Here is a 17,485-nt window from a genome sequence, read left to right on the forward strand (position 1 = left end):
TTTTTCAACCTGCACTGTATAGTCAAACTCTTGAAGTCGGACCACCCACTTTGCTATTTTGTCAGAGATTTCCATATGTTGTAGTGCATAGGGAAACATATCCTCCACAGTGATGATCACAAACCTCTTTGGGAGTAAATATGGCCGAAATTTGGTTACTGCAAACATGAGGGCCAACACTAGTTGTTCCATGGAGGTGTAAGCCTTCTCTGAGGCTTTCATGAGGCGGCTGGCAAAATACACAGGCCTCATGAAGGATGTTTTTGGATCTTTTTGTAGGAGAGCAGCACCAATGGCCTCTTCTCCCACACTAGGGTTTACAAAGAATGTTTCTTCCCAACAAGGCTGGAGGATTATAGGAAGTGACCCCAACATTTTCTTTATCTCCTTAAAATGTCCTTCACTTTGTTCACTCCATACAAGTGTTTCTTGGCGTGTCAGTTGCTGCAGGGGGTATATGGCCTGAGAGAGTAAGTGTATAAATCTACCCAAATATCTTAGCTTTTGTAAGAAGGAGACCAATTGTTTGATGGAGGTTGGGGAAGGTAGAGCTAGCAATGTTTCTACCTTATTTGGATCTACCTCAATTCCTTCAATTGACACTACATGCCCTAGTAGTGTAACCTTGCTTTCCCCAATGTGGCATTTATCCTTATTTAGTTGTCCACCCAACCTAGCTAAGCGAGTAAATCCTTCATCAACCTTGCGTAGATGTATGTTCCTTGAGCTGTAAATACAAAAGTCATCTATGAAAACCCTTATGGACTTACCAAAGTAAGGTTGGAAAACCATATTCATGAATCTTTGAAAGGTTGCTGGGGCATTTGTGAGACCAAAGGGCATGACCCGAAAGGCAAAACAGCCCCATGGTGTGATGAAAGTGGTCTTCTTTTGATCCTCCTCTGCAATGCGAATCTGGAAGTAGCCAGAGTAGCCATCACACACCGTATACCGCTCATGTCCCGCTACTTCATTCAAGATTTCATCCTGAAATGGGAGAGGGAAGTGGTCCCTCTTTGTTGCAGCATTTAGTGGCTTGTAATCTATGCATACTCGCCACTTACCATTTTTCTTTGGCCTCACTACTACTGGGGAGACCCATTCTGAATCTTCCACTGGGTATATGAATCCTGCATTCAAGAGTCTCTTCACCTCCATCAACAGTGCATCCTGTTGCACAACTCCCAGTCTTCTCAATCTTTGTACTATAGGTTTGCTTCCTTCTTTGAGTTGGATGTGATGCTTCACTGCAGTGATACCTGTAATGTGAGTATAATCAGAAATAAACAATGATGCATGCTTCTTGAGAACATTCACATAACCCTCCCTTTCTTCATCCTTTATATCCTTGGATATCATCTTCTCTAGGCTAGCATCCCACACATCTTCTCCTTGGATTCTTGGGTTGTCTTCTGATAAGGTAGGTTCTTTTAAGGTGACGCCCATAACTTCGAGAGTGCTATCACTCTCTCCACTTGAACTCTCTTCCTCTTCTACTGATGAGGAACATCCACTTGAGCTCCACTCATCGGCAGACGTTTCTAGTTCAAGGTTCTCTTGACGCCCACTCTTCAAGTTGTAAACCACCTTTTGATCGTGGCCACCCACCTTACGTGGCCTCAACTCCAGATCTCCTGTTGCCCAATCTTGCCTAGCTCCGATGCCCATAAGCCAAGGTCTCCCTAGGATGAGGGGATATCCTTCCCCCTTTACTGGCATCACATAAACATCCACTGCTGCAGTGATTCCAAAAACAGAAACTCTCAAAGCTTTCACTACACCCACGCATGTGACCGCATCATTGTTGGCCATCTTTGCCCTGAAGGTTGAGGATTCCATTACTTCTAAACCTAATTGATGCATAAGTTTTTCTGTCATGACACAAACCTCTGCTCCACTATCGATATATGTTTTTCGAATCCGTTGACCTTTAATTTGAGCCTCCACTATAGGCACTATATCTTTGAGTCCATATGCCTTGATTGCACTAACCATTTTACCTTGCCTTGCCCTTGTGCTTACCATTTTTGACCATTGTCGTCGTAGCTTTGGAGAGGCATGAAGTAGTTGTGGCCAAGTAATTTTTGGCCCTTGAGAGCTCACATCTGCTACCAGATCATAAGGTTGTGTCCTAGAACCCAAAGGGAAGTCGGAGATATCAATTTTAGACCTAGCTCGAGTTTTTCTCTTCTTCCCTTCATCTCTAGGTGCCCGTGATGTACTTGCCTCATTGGTTGCTGCCTTACTTGCCTCAGTTTGGACACGTACCCGCTTGATAGGCATGGTCTCTACTACATCTACCTTCATCTTACCTCTTGCTATTTCTTCTTGGAGCCTTCTATCCCTGACCACCTCCTCTATTTTTATGACATTAACATTTGGTTGAACAACAGGGTTTTCAGCTTGAACATAAGGTGGTTGTAAAATTGCAGGTCGTGACTGCTCTTGCTCTTGAGTCCTAGCACGAGGAGGGCTTACTTGTTGTCGAGGACCTCTGGTAGGGTGATCATATCTTCTAGGGTGAGGACAATTGTACATGCCATGTCCATTTTCTCCACAGTTGTAACACAACATCTCCCTTGCTTGTCGCCGCATTTGTGGTCGATTCCCACCATTCCCCTCGATAGGTCTTCTTGCACCTTGCACAAGATTCACTCTCAAACCCTCTAGTTGATTAGTAAGATTGTTTATTTGTTGGATCATGTCTTCTTGACCTCTAACAAGGCCCGGTGCATTAGATACATTTGGGGAAACTTGAGAGGCCTCCATAGTTGTGATGTTGTTTCCCAAACCTGTTTGGCTAGCTTGGGCTTGGTACAGAATCTTTCGATTCTTTTCCCTAGTGATTCTCAAAGCATCTTCAAAAGTGTTTGGAAATTTCACCTTTACCTTCTCCCTAAGCAAGGGATACAAACCTGAAATAAATCGATCCTTTTGAAGGCAGTTTGGAGCTCTCTCTCCAGGGTTTAGTGAGTCTGACCACTGCCCCCAAAGCTTCAAAAACCCTTCCTCATAAGTTGCATAACCATAAGGATCACTTTGATGGAGGGCCAAAAGCCGTTGCCATAACTCTTCAGCTGAGTTAGTTTGTTGAAATCTCTGCAAGAAAGCTGCCTTCAATCCTTCCCATTCAGCTCTTTGGGCCGGATTTAGAGTTTGGAACCACATTCTAGCTTCTTCCTTGAGCACCAAAGGAAAAGCCCTCAACTTTAATGCTTCATCATCCCTCCCAGAGACAAGAAAGGCCATCTCAAGGTTGTCCAAAAAATCCAATGCATTTTCTCCATTGCGCCCAAAGAAGCTTGGAAATGCCATGTTGCCTTAGTAGAGTACAAAGATGAACACGTCTAGACTTAAGTTGTATTTTATGAGGGGAAGGATGAATGGGTTTACAGATGCATTGATTTCGGCAAGACGTCTAGGCCCCAATATGCTTCTAATAATGCCTTGGAATCTAAGCTTTGTGCTAGCTGCAATATGCACAGTTTGCATAGCAAGTGGACGGATAGGTCCATACAACTCGTTGTGATTCATGAGAAACTATTATAATAGGATAAAGACATGTACATTGAAGGATGCATTGTAGTCTAGCATTGGGAAGATTATAGGTTCTGGTGATACAAGAATCTCCCTTAATCTTTCAGCTCCAAAGTACATGACAAGACGCTGTTGGAAGAAAATCTTCCTACTGATGCATACATTAACTTGGATGTTTTGTACAGAGTGGAAGGTGTAGAAATTCGGGCCATTATTATTATTCATGAGTAGAAACTACTTAAGGGAGTAGAGGGAATGCACTTTCTTGAATTATGAAGGATTTTTCCCAGAATGTTTCTTTTTGGATCCCACCAACTTTGCTATACGGAGAATTTGCTCACCAGTGATTGTTCTTGCCTTAGTGTGTCCATCCTCGGCGACATATATTTCGTAAGGTGTGATGGCCACCTTTTCAACCACACCCAACCTTCGAGCTAACAACAGTTGAAGGTAGTCTTCATACTTTGCACTTCTACAAAACTCCACACCGTTCATGCATAGTTGTCCTCCTTTGATGTGGATTAGGCCAGAGAGAGAGAGGGATTTGATGATTTGGAGACGAGGACCTTCCGGAAGAGCCTTTACTTTGTTTGCAAAACACTCACCACAATTATGAGAACCTAGCAATTGATGGCAACATGATTTTTTCCGTTGTGAGAGAATGGAATTTCTAAGGTGAACACCTTTTACCCGCATACGTGCCGTCATCCGATAGGCATACTTCCTTTCTTGGGCTTCCTTGGGAGACCATTGTGGGAGTCGTGGACTTCGATCAGCTTCAAAAAGAGTTGGTGAAGGCGTTGGAGAAGAGCCACTTGGAGTACTTGTTGTAGAGGATGCACCACCATGTGTTGTATCGTCCCGCATGGATGAGAATGTCCTCAGCGGGGGCACCAATTTATGACGAAGGAAATTCGGTATGGCAGCCTCTATACTATGCCAAACTCCCTTCTGCCACAAAGTGAATGAGATAAGGGCACCACCTAGTCATGGAAGAGCGGACTAGGACGCTATGCAAGAGGGAGAGGAGATTGTAAGGGAGAAGAGATGAAAACTAAGAGAGGGAGAGAGAGAGAGTGAGTGAGTGAGAGTGAGAGAACTATGGAAAAATAGATGAATCAATAAACTTAAGAGATGGAGAACCCTCGAGACATAACCAATATACACAATATGGACACCAATATCATGGGCTTATTACATTGTAGAGCATACATAAGCTATAGTAAGAGAAGGAATTCCATAAGCTCATGAGGGAGAATGGGGAAGGCTCAATAGGACTGAAGGAGGCCTCTTTGCTCTCTCTATTCTTTTCTTCTTACCAATTACAAAGGAGAAGGCCTCTTTATATAGGCCTTGAGGGTGTTTAGGGAGGAGGTTAAGATGTAATAGGAATTAATACCACCAAAGCTGCATTAAGGCGGTTCCACCAATGTGGAAGCTCCATCTAGATGTTTTGTTGACCAATTTGTACTTAATCAAGCTCCATCATAGGTGATTTGTCTCCATTCTCCCCCCCATAGCTTGAGTCCAAGAGCTCTCCTATAAAAAAATATAGAGAATCTTCATAAAATAAGATCATATCTAGCAATAATAGAGAGAGAGTAATGAGAGTTCATACATTACTACTACAACTAAGGATGATTTGAGGGTGATTTAGGAGGGGAATTCTAATGGTTTATTAGCTTGAGAGAGAGGATAAGAGAGGGGAAAGGGTTGGGGGTCTAATGAATAATGTTTTATGGAAGTGTTAAGTGTGGGGAAGAAAGTATGGATGTGTATTAAATTGGGAGGTGGTCTCCACTGCAGTTGGAAAAAGTTGGCATCCACCATTTTGGCCATATCTCCCGACTCGTAGCTCCAAAAAATTATAAAAAAATACCACCCGAAACTTCAGCTCACGCGCTACAACTTTCATGTTGAAAAGTTTTTTTGGATCGGAGTGGAAGTATTTTTAAAAAATCTTACAAAATCATGTGCCTGGTTTTTCTTCCACTAATGCTTCCAAGAAGGGTCCCATTTGGTTGAATTGTCATAAGGCTCCAAAGTCATGACATTATGAGCCTCACATGCCCTTTGGATGGCTCCAAATCCATTTCATATCTTTCCTTTTCACATTATACATTTTCCCTTCACCTTCCTCCATTGATCTTTACTCTTCACCCCCCCTTGGTAAACCGGTCCATGAAATATTTTCATCCAGTGATTTCTTGGATTTCCCAAGAGGTTGTTCCCACCCTCTTCTTTATTTCAAAGCTCCAAATGTACAAAAAATCAACAAAATGTTAGACAAATATTTTTTTGTGATTTTCTCGGATCAGAAGGCAATCCTAGTGACCCTGTTCTACTGACCTCCTAGGTGGCTATTCTAGGAGTTTTTGTTAGTTGTGTGGTAGTTAGAAAAGCGTGCCACAAAATATATATACAAAGAAGAAAATCCTATATATCTGAAAGAATAAAAATATACATAGGTGTGTAAAAAGGAGTTCTAATCCCTATAAAAATAGAAAAAAATGGAAAATAAAAATCCTTGAGTAATTGTGCACCACCTTTTAAACGCTTGGTAGGTTATTGGGGAGGAGACAAGACCCAGGGCTTAGTGCCTTGTCTTTCTAGGGATGGATTCTAGCCAAAAAATATAAGAGAGGATTGGAGAAAAAATAAAAGTGAGCATCAGAAAAGGATTAAGTGTCGCCTTGCGAGAGCTTGGTAGGCTCTTAGGTATTGAGACATGACCTAAGGCTAATGCCATGTTCTCCTTAGGTCACCACGCTCAGCTCCCTCCTTTTCACACGCCCGAGTATCGAAACATAAATGCCTAAAAGAAGAGTGTTTTAAAAGACAATCTTTCTTGATCAGGCTATAGGCGTCCTTGCCTAGTCGAAGCTCCTAGTTGAGTTGTTCTCAATAGGTAGGTTGTTCAGTCCACCACTCAGGGTGCCCTTTTTGATAGTTTTTTTTAGCTTGGACGTGTTGGAATAATCGGTTAGTGACTCACTCCAGGCCTTCTATTAGCTTATGCTAGGCCCACTCTTCATGGATTTCATGCGGTGGTTTTATTGGGGGAAGGGTGAAAGCTGTGATGTATTTTGTTGTGTATTCTTTGTATCACCTTGATGTTCTTTTTGGTTGTGTTTATGATTTTTTCGTGGGCTTCGACGGGCTAAGTTGCCCTATCCCGTGGTTGCCAATGAGAGTTGCAGTTTAAGAGTGGTTTTGAGCTGATTTAGAAGTGCTTTGAGCCTGTTTTGAAGCGAAAACATGGCCGAGAGGTGTCAAAGAGCCAATTTTCATGAAAAATCAAACAATGGCGGATGGCTAAGCTAGAGCTTTCCTACATGCATTTCAACATCAGGAATCGAAAAAAACTTTTGATTTTTCAATTAGAGGTCGTTTGACCCCCCATTTAATCTTCACAAGGTTTGGCATTATAAAGTGGCTACTGGATCCGGGAGCTGAGAAGAGCACAATGCACGTCAAGATGATGGATTTCAATCTCATGAAGATGCTTGTCCAGATGGTTTTCAAATTGAAGTTGGGTTGCCCCTAAAAACTGAAATTTCCATTTACCAATAATGTGAAACACAAGCATGAACTGGTTATTTTCAAGGTTTAGGCTTTAAAGCCTAATTAGCTTTGCTCTAATCTCTCAAAAATGAAATGACATGGGGGTGCATTTTTTCGCGCGACTAATTTTTGGGGAGATTTGGGCATTTCTCAACCGATAGAGATGAAGGATATGTAGAGGGCCTTCAAATGCATCTAATCTTTGCTCTCCATCACTAAAATCAGATCAAAGAATGATGTCTTATGCAAAGAGAATGAAAACCAATCTTTCTCTCTCCTCTTCCCTCTCTTCTCTTAATGCTTGTCATAATGCTTGTCATGCGTATGAATTTAAAAGAGAAAGAGCATGGGTTTTGATGACAAATTTGGATGTAATGATGCTGATGGAGTGGTAGAGCTTGTAGATGGGAGCAAGGGAGTGCATCAACGGCAAAGAAGAAGCATCAGCGGCCTCATGAGCATGGCTTACTGTCCAAATGCAGGGGGGGTTTATGCGTAGGTATGCGTTTTCTTCATTTTTATGAAAAAATGCTTAAGTGAAATGCTTGATAATGTTTGTTCATGGTTTCTTATGCTGCATATTCTTTGAAATCATAATGAAAATACAAAATTTTAATGATATTGATTTCCCATAAAACCCGCAAATTGTAGTTTTCATGGAAAAATGATGAAATTTGGGGTTTCATTGGGTGTTTTGAGTTCCTATTAAATAAACATTGGTATGGAAGTGGAGATAAGTAATTTTGATTAGTAGAAACTGAGAATTCTGAATTTTCATAATTTTTGAGAAAATAAATAGTAAAAAATAATAATAAATGGAGAAATTTAGGTCTTTTGAGATAGAAAATTAAGAAAAAATATGTTTACTTATTGTGAATGTTTAGCAAGATTGACGCATGAGGTAAAGCCTCAGATCATCCTTATTTGTATGTTTTAGTGTGTTTTTATTGCTTTATATATTGAAAATGATAAATAAACAAAACCCTACACCTATGCAACGATACAACACGTAAACGCTAGGGGAAAAAAAGGGTTTGTGAAAGCATTTAAGTGTTGAAAAGGATGCAAAGTCTAATCTTTTTTTTGTGCATGTCATCTAGGACGATTCATTACTTAAGATAAAGAGACTAGTAGCACGATTAAGTTCGGTGCTAGTCTCCAACGCAGCAACAACACATAGATTAAAAATCGTTGAGAGGTTGATTTTACACTCCACTTTGTTGATTAGTTTTAGAATAAAATGTTTGTGTGAAATAGTTATCTAAATTTTCATTAACCATAGCATGGTATCAAATCCTTTGCACGGCACCTGTATGCCAAACATTGACCAACGCTGAGAGTGTGAGGAAGCCCTATTTGTAGGTTAGACAAGCGGTTCCTTAGGGTAAGTTTAGTGAGGAAATAACAACTCCTGGATCGTTCGATAGAAAAAAGAGTGGAGCTTGTACGTTTCTTCTTTATGTTGGAGCAGTGCATCAAGGGGCCAATCCCTGAGATGTAGGAGAGCTGTAGTGAGATCACAGTGTTTCAGTTGAGAGGTTGCCTCTTGTGTATGTGATACATGGTATATCATACTAATATCTACGGGATCTCCCTTTGAGAAGTAGGAGAAGGAAAACATTAGACTGTGTCCTATTACAAACACAAGATTGATATTAGGATTTGGTGTAGCATATTAGATGCTCCTAGTTGTGAGGCTGTGTGGGGTGTCTTCTGTGTCTTACAAGTCTGACTAGCGCTAGAGAGCCAGTGTGGGCCCGCCTTAGGTCTCGACATACCTTCTCGGGGGGTCCACCTTACAAAATCATGGATATCACGTGCGTGCAAAGGCATATTTTAAAACCCCTCTGTAACCTTTTTTGCCCTATTTAATATATACCTCCTGTTATCTTTGTGGTATATTATAATAACCCTCCTGTAATTTTAAAATTTTAAGCTTATGCATTTCTCCCCCCCCCTCCCTGTATAATTTACATTACAAGATCTTTGGTACTACGCAAGAGTGGATTGCCAGACTCGATGAAGAGAAGTCCCTAACTATGAAGAGAAGTGTTCAATGAGTTTCTAGATTGAGAAAGCAAAATGCCCAATGAATATGCAAAAAAATACACGTGTTAGATATGCAATTGAACTCTTGCTTGAAGAATCAACGACGAGTATCAAAATACAACTAGATGGTGGAGTTGGGAAGAATAAAGGGTTAAAAAAGTATTAATAGCCTCAATTGCACCAGCCTTTGTAAGACCTACAAAATTGAGAGATGTCTATGAGGATCCACCACTACCATATGCCCTTTTGAAGTGGGAAACAACTGAAAACAAAAAGAAAAGAGCGTAGTTGTCAAAATTGGAACCACATGCAGAGGTATATTATAGCCATCCCATCTAATAGAATGGGACAAAGAATAGATGGACAATAGTAGCTGCACTTAAGGAGAGAATATTTCCTTGAGAATAGGTCTGCTAGACCCATCCGATCTTTTTATTTCTAGTATATTCTCCAATCCATAAAAGACAAAATTGGCATGACTTTGAGAGGATTACAAAAGAACACCCTAACTGCTTGAACCACCCAATCTTTCATGAACCATTGGGTGAGCCAAGCTTCAACCATAGGTACACCCCTCAGAAGTCACAAATAGGCTTACTTGAAGAGATAAATAAAGAATGACAGTATTGCATGCTTCACCATATTGATTTGGTGTGATAACCTTGTAAGAGTATCATTTTATGACTCTATTTCGCACATATTTGCATGGCTCATAGGCTTTCAAACCATGGCAACTATGGCTTATGACCATGTGTGCAACCACTCCTTCCACAATTAAATATTATGCTATTCGGCTACACAAATGTTTCTATCCACAAAATTGTCCATTAGTAGAAAGATGGAAGACGCCAAAATTTTTTTTGATAGCTTAGTAACAGAAAAACAGGTCTACTCTCAACATTTCTGCTACACAACTTCATAATGCCAGACTGCATAGGGCTTGCATGAGTCTAGACTTTGCTTTAATAAAGTCTTAAAATAGACATATTCTAGGTGACAATCTGGCACACTTGGGCACTAAGACCTTGCTTTGATAAATTCTTAAAACAGAACTATGCTAGGTGTGACAATCTAGCACATTTGGGTACTAAGATAGACATTGTCAGAGCTGCAATAATCATTCAGGCCCACTTCTAGCACTTAGTTCCAAGCTAACACAGCCTTTAAATGCAACCCATAGAGACATTTTCTAGCGAAGGACCCTCCAACGACACTTAGCTAGGTATTCAGAGAAAGACCATTCTTGTCCATGGGACATGTGTCGAGGCTTTTGCTGAATCGTCCAGGCCCATTCACTTGAGGCACTGGATGGAGAAGACATTTTATGTGAAAAGTTTCCTTAACATCGTATGTGGCACTTGAAAGCACTCGGTTCAAAAGTAATCTAAAAAACTGGCTCGTCTGATTGCAGATCTTTGTCAAATGTATTTGATACTGCAACTAGAGAGTGGCTTTCCAACCTTGACTGAGAACCTTCATTAGGACAAAGAAAAACACCTATGCAGGTTGAAATCCATGCTATTAGGGCCAATACAGCAATAAGAAGCAACTGTCCATCTTGTAAAACGTAGTGTGGTGAAACACATCAGCCCTTTGCCAATATTGGGCATGCCATGGAGTAAAAAAATAATAATAAAGAAAGCGCAGCATTCCATATAGAGAAGAGAGGCAAGTGTGTCCTTGTGAGATCACTCCATAGTTCAACCCTTGATGCCAAGAGCTCGAAAAAGCAGGAGTCCCTACTCAGATTGCAAAAAGTTCTTCCTGTTCTTATGAGACACAAAGTAGAGGCCAACATTAAGAAAATGACGAGTGTATCAACACTGACATTTTGGTCACATCTCAACCACCCTCAACATTTAGGGTATGAAGCTACAAAAATAATACGCTACTACATGGCAAAGATATGAAGACAATGAGGCTGCTAAATATAAATTTTTGACTTCAATATATTTCCTTGCATATGATTTGAGCACCAAAGAGAACTTTTTTATGCCACCAGCAGGCAAATGGGATAATCGGTACAAAGTTGACTTTGCATGCCAACAAACCTAATAAGGTATCACATGATACAACTCAAGGCAAATATGTTAGTTTTCTCACCATGCACCAGGAAGATTGTAGAGAGTATTACCTGCCTAAACATAGCGGTCACTAAAAAACTGCATTTCAGAAACCAAATTTGAAGCTGCCAACTTTGGCATCCATCACTGTGTCCCAAAATGAGCCAGCATTTCTTTGCTTAGCTTTTGCTGCAGCTTTACTCTCTAGTTCTTCAATAGAACCAGGAAACATCTGGACATACAAGCTCTTGAACTTGTCATGCAAATTTACACGGTCTCTTGTGCCTGATACCAGTTGAGCAGAATTTGGCCGCTTCAGAAAGTCTAATACATTGAGAAGATTGCTCCTGCTCAACAGTGTAAAAAATATCAAGTCTATGTTCATCATGAATCAGCCCAAGTTTACAACAACGAAAAGTCGACAAAGAAAAGAATGATCATGGTGCTGTAACAGGTATAAAAAGAAATATGTTCAGCTACACAACTTTCGTCTAGTGGAAAGCTATCAATGCAAATCAACAGAAGAAGCTACCTTTGAGCTTTGTACTCCCATGAGCATGATCATATTGAAGCTTAAAATTAGATGGAACAATGGAGCTTTGTACAGATAGGTCTGCATTTTAAAAAAATGAAAAAGATAAGATGGAATCTAAAATATAACTGCCACTGACCTCCTTCACTTAGGCTCCACTTATTCTTGTGAAACTTTTATACCAAAGAAATACATAATACAAACAGTAAAGTGAACAATAGAGCTTACCTGGTCCTATGTCTGTGTTACTGGCATGACTACCACTACCATAATCTTTTATAAGCCTCTCTTGAAGCTTCAGTTTTTGGAGTATTATATTAGAGGAGTGCTTATTTTCTTCCTTGTTGACCTCTTCGAGTTCGTCGTCACCTTCTGAAGGGGCAGATGCAGATACACCATCCCTCACAATGATATCTGGTGTTTCGCGACTTTTTCGACCGAACTTCAGCAAGCGCTTGAAACCTCTTGCAGGTTCTTTGGGTGGAACAATCACTACTATAGACTTTTGAGAGGAGCCCAACTTCTTTTGTGAGTGAGTGAGATCCGTATCAGAAGAATACTGAACTCCAGAAGAATCCCGAGAAGCAAGACTTCCAACTGGGGACTCCACAAGGGTAGCAGCAGAGGGACTGAAGTAGTCAGGAATGATAGCGCCTAGATGCTTCAAACTTGAGCTAGCCATGTACGCAGCTTTCATAGGAGAGACTCTGGGCGCATATTGCTCTCCACTTGCTAGATTAGCACGAAATGACGCAGAACCACTTGCTGAGGATGCAATATGCACCACCTGGCCAGTACTCTCAGAGAGAAGTTGAGACAAAGTAGCACTTGGCACTCCCTTTCCAGCTGCTTCATCCCAAGGTGTGTGAGGTACAGAGTCTGGCTCAGATGCAAACTTACTATCGTGACGTTCATTAGTGCCCAATTCCATGGGAAATGAAACAATGTGACAACCCCTCTCAACGTGTGGCAATTTATCATCCTTCAAAAGTTCAGTAGCCTTGGCATCTTCGCATACAGCAAAGAAGCCACCATCTGAGTTATGAGTTACATCAACATCTGACAGCTCTAGAGTCTGTGCTTTCCCTTTCTCCTCCTCCTTGTAAGAAGATAAGGAAGCATCTGCAACTGGGGCTTCCACAGGAATGCATTCCCCATCGCTGGTGTCCATGACGCTCCTTGCAGATGCATGAGCCTCTTCATCAGAAATTCTTGTAGGAGTTCCTGGGACATCTTCGTCAGAACTCTTCACTGCTGATCAACGATGGAGAAAGGCTGAATTTCCCTTTTTCTTCTCTCATATTGTAAAGAAATCAGTTCTTATCATTGCATAATAGATAATGCATGTGTGTTTGTACATCTTTGCATGATCTTGTGAGAGTGAGAATTACTTCTTCTCACTCTCAGGTTGATTGTAACTGAGCTCTTCTCTAAGGGACTTGGGTTGAGCAGAAATACATTCCTTGGGGGGGGGTTGCCCATCTTCAACCCTCAATTTTGTCTCCATTACTTTTACATTTTCATGGCTGTAATTTTGTGAGCAATTTTCATTTTCAGCTTTAAGTGTTCATTCTCTTTTATATTAAATCTCGAAAACAAGCGAATATCATAATTGTTAAGCATACTACGTTGTTCGGGGCGTTTACAGTTTCCTACAGAAATACAAATCCCAAGGCCATTAAATGTTCCGAAACCTTAGCCAATCAAAGACATTCTGTGTTGAGGTATGTGGACATGCCATTTGCTAAATGCTCAAAACCTCATCTATGAACAAAATCAACTGGTTGAGCATCACCAAAGTCCATGGATATCTAACGTGGACCATTTGACAATGATCTTCAAAATCTCAAGGGGTAATCACGTATCCTAGAGCTGAATGAATTACTAAATTAATTTGTGTACACTAAAGGATGCTTATGCTGGTTATCCCAATGGTGAGAAAATAGAAATAGCAGTACAATTCATCACCATCTATCATTAACAGATAATTTAAATGACTCCTACATCATTAAGCAAGAAAATATGGTAGTTTTTACCTGTCGAATAGAATGTCATTTGCCAAGTAGATAATATGCAATTATCGTACATCATCATCTAAAGCAAGCACTCGCTCACGCAGGGCCTTAGCCAACGCAGGTGCAAATGGGGACCTTTGCATGAACCAATTCTTAGCCCCCTTGATAGACTCCTTGGTGCTAGTTAGGTTCTCTAAGACTCCCTGTAATTCAACTGCAACATCTGTAGGAAGAGGGTCCGAAAGCCCCTTGAACCCAGATTCCTGGTAAGTAGGTTCAAAGTATGGCTGCGACTGTGGCAGTTGATGATGTGGCTATTGCTGCTGATCGTAGTAGTGAGACAAAACTGGAGGACTTGGGCCACTGTGAAGAGGTGGAGTGAGGGATGCATTAAAAGCCGGATTGAGAGACGGACTCACAGAATGGCTCAGAGGTGCCAGTGCAGGATTCAAAGGCGATAATGCCAGGTTCAAATGCGGCAGGGGTGCCACCACGGGGCCCATGAAACCACCTAAAGGAGGATTGACCGTGATCCAAAGCTTGTACCTGTAGTAGCCATAGCCCTCGGCGCCAAATAGGAAAGCGTAGGCAGGGTTCTCCTTCTGCTTCTCCTTGAGCATTTTCTCAAACTCGGGGCCATTCTTGGCCGCATACTCGACGAGCTTGTCTATGCGCTTGTGGAGCTCAGGGTCGGTGGGAGGGGGCATGATGGGGGGCGGGGGCTCCCAGGGGTTGAAGAAGGCCTAGGGAACAGGCTGGAGGGGCACGGCTGGGGGTGCGAAGTGAGGGTAGGGTATGGAGGGGTAGGATCTAGGGTACTGCAGGGGGGAAGGCGGGGGCGCAGGGGGGTAGATGAGAGGAGCGGCTGCCTGCCCAGGAAATTGCTGCAGCGATGGCATGGGGAACTGCCCCACGGGCGCAGAGTAAGGGTGTCCGCCTCCATAGCCCGGCTCCATTGCACCTGCACCAACAGGAGAAGCCGCAAAAGAAGAATAAGCAGAATTGTCTGCTGTCTCAGTCCCAGTCCCTTTGAAAAAGGGCCCTAGTCGGCGGCCCGCCGCCCAGAGCCCTGCCCAAAACTTCATTGATATTTAGATTTATTTATATTTATATTTATATTTATAGTTATTTCATTTATATTTATTTACCGGATCAAAAAGTTGGTTCCCTTGGAGTCATTATCTCTGGAATATTTGGATTTTCAAAAATAAAACTGTTTTTAATAATGTCCCAATGGATCCTGTAAGCGGTTTTAAGTCCGATTTATTACTACGATGACGCTTCGATCTAAAGAACCTGGTTGAGACACCTAAAGCAAGATAAAGAAAAAGGAAAAGCGACATAGAAGAGACAAAGATGTTTGGAAGTGAAATCTACATAGATAGTATCCACAGAAGAATCCAAGCTACCCTTCATAAAAACTAGCCCATTATTCATTGCTAGTTGTAATTACGTAAAAAGTTATGGCAAGCTATCAAACTATTTATGCTATATGCATGCAGTTATGCTTCTTGGAAAACAACTATGCTACCCCCTTTATTTTTTCTTTTTCGATATGTTTTTCAAGTTCTCTTAAAGAAATAAAGGTTCACAAAGCAAGTAAGGCAAGAAAGTGACAAGGCGTCCAATATTCCAACCCCACATGCATGCAAGGGAAGAGGGTGGTGCTGCACAAAAAGCAAATCAAGGGCACTTTGTGACCAAAGTCTTGGTTGTAGATATGTAGAAGCTCAATCTTGCGAGAAACACTCTTTGGCGCTACTAGAAAGAGGATTCACAAACTATAGGTTATGTGACTTCCCCTTTGTGTGGTGCATCACTATAGACATGTAGAAGCTCAATCTTGCAAAGAAACACTCGTTGGCCACTACTGCAAAGAGAATTCACAAGGCTAGTGTCTCCCTATCAATTAAATCCTTCTACTCTATGAATTATGACTCCATGACTATAGGGTTGTTCTTCTATTTCATGGGGAGGGCACCTATAAATGGAGTTTAATAAACTTAACAAGCCCATGAAGGATACAAAGACAACACTGATTGAGTTTGGCTTTTACAACAAAAGTTATGTTCTTCTTGCCCTTCCTAGAAGATGGATTATTAAAGACTTGGGCCATTCAAAATCATTAGCCAAGTGAATCCACTCACTTATCATATATATATATATATATAGAGAGAGAGAGAGAGAGAGGGAGGGAGGTACCTACTGGCACTACATTTATTAGTTGTTGATGGTTTCTCACGGGAGGAAAAAAAATCTTCATTTTGGGCTAAAGCTGGGGCCAGTGGACAATGGGCAATGGACATTGGGCACCGGACAATCCTTTGATAATGAGTCGTGACTCATAACATTCCCCCCGCTCTCCACTCCTTAGACTAGTTATCTTTACTACTACTAATAACACAAAAAAATGACAGGAGATTGATACATTTGAGCATGTCAATTGACATGCAAGGTTTTTCAACACTTGTCAAAGTGACAGGAAAACTTTTAAACATGAGTTGTTATTTGACAGAGAAATTTTTCCATTGCTTTTTTTGACAGGCAAAATGGCCCTTGATAGGAAAAACAGCCGTCAATTTTAGGCCTTGCATACCAGCCCTAAAGGCTACACCCTCCCCACATGCGTGGAGTTGAGTGAGGGAGTGTTGGTGAGGGGGTTGTCGAAGGTGTGGATGGTGTGGTTGCTGAAGTCACAAGACATTAAGTACAGACTCTCTTTCTAAAGGCCCATTATCAACACCTTGTGACCAAAAATCGCCAAATCCAGGTAGCTCTCAAAATGGTTTCCAGTCCAAAATTCCAAATCAATCCTCTTATGAAACAGAAAAAAAGGCAATCAAAGACCTGGAGTAACACCACAGGCTGGGGTTTTCTATAAAAACGGATTTGTGTATGGTTTATAAAATGAATTTTCTAACTACAATAATGATGAAGATGCCGTGTTTGTTTTTGACTTGATTTTATAGTACTTTTTGTTATATGATGTTGGGAGAGTTTGGTGTATTTTTAAAAAAATGCCTTTGAAATTTAGTAAAAAAACATCCTAGTTCTTGCTTTTATAGGTTTTGTAAGCTCTTGCACATAAGTTTATTTCGAACACTGGTAGAAACCCATCACTGGAGAGAAAAGGAAAAGATTAAGGTTAGGACTTTTTTTTGGCCTTGGTATACGCCTCTGTATAAGTCTCGGTATACGCCTCAATATTTTTGTATACCGACGCACATACCGAGACATATAGAAAGACTTATACCGAGGCATATACCGATTTTTGCGTCGATAGGCCGTGTCGGTATATCCATAATACCTTGTAGTGTGTGTGTGTGTGTGTGTGTGTGTGTGTGTGTGTGTGTGTGTGTGTGTGTGTGTGTGTGTGTGTGTGTGTGTGTATACTAACAACCTAGTTCTGAAGATTTGTGGATAAAAATACCCCTTATTTTAATTTCTCAGTATACAATATTTAACCCCCTTCTTTCATTTTAAATCTGTAGGTGAAACTGATATTAAACCCCCTCCTGTTGAGTGCACGTGCTACACCTACGGGCCTATAAGGTGGACCCCCCGGGCATACCTTCTACGTACAATTTATTGATTTCTTTTTGGCACCATTATTTAAAAAAATTGTGTTTTTTCAATCTGTTTTACGATTTTTTTTAAGGTTACTAAAGTATCATATATTACCACTTGGAAATACCATGCTTGATTCTTGTGATGATGCGTGATAT

The 17,485-nt window shown here is 41.1% G+C and overlaps 1 pseudogene; it reads right to left on the minus strand.

Annotated features, from left to right (window-relative positions):
* Window positions 1–13,822: 13,822 nt before the first annotated feature.
* On the minus strand, window positions 13,823–14,467 carry LOC148033620 (SUPPRESSOR-OF-WHITE-APRICOT/SURP RNA-binding domain containing protein 1 pseudogene; annotated as a pseudogene).
* Between the last annotated feature and the right edge of the window lie 3,018 nt (window positions 14,468–17,485).

This window comes from Lygodium microphyllum, chromosome 7 (assembly GCF_053477565.2).
Source record: "Lygodium microphyllum isolate KBCC chromosome 7, Lygodium_microphyllum_v1.1.10, whole genome shotgun sequence".
In the NCBI taxonomy this organism is placed as follows: domain Eukaryota; kingdom Viridiplantae; phylum Streptophyta; class Polypodiopsida; order Schizaeales; family Lygodiaceae; genus Lygodium; species Lygodium microphyllum.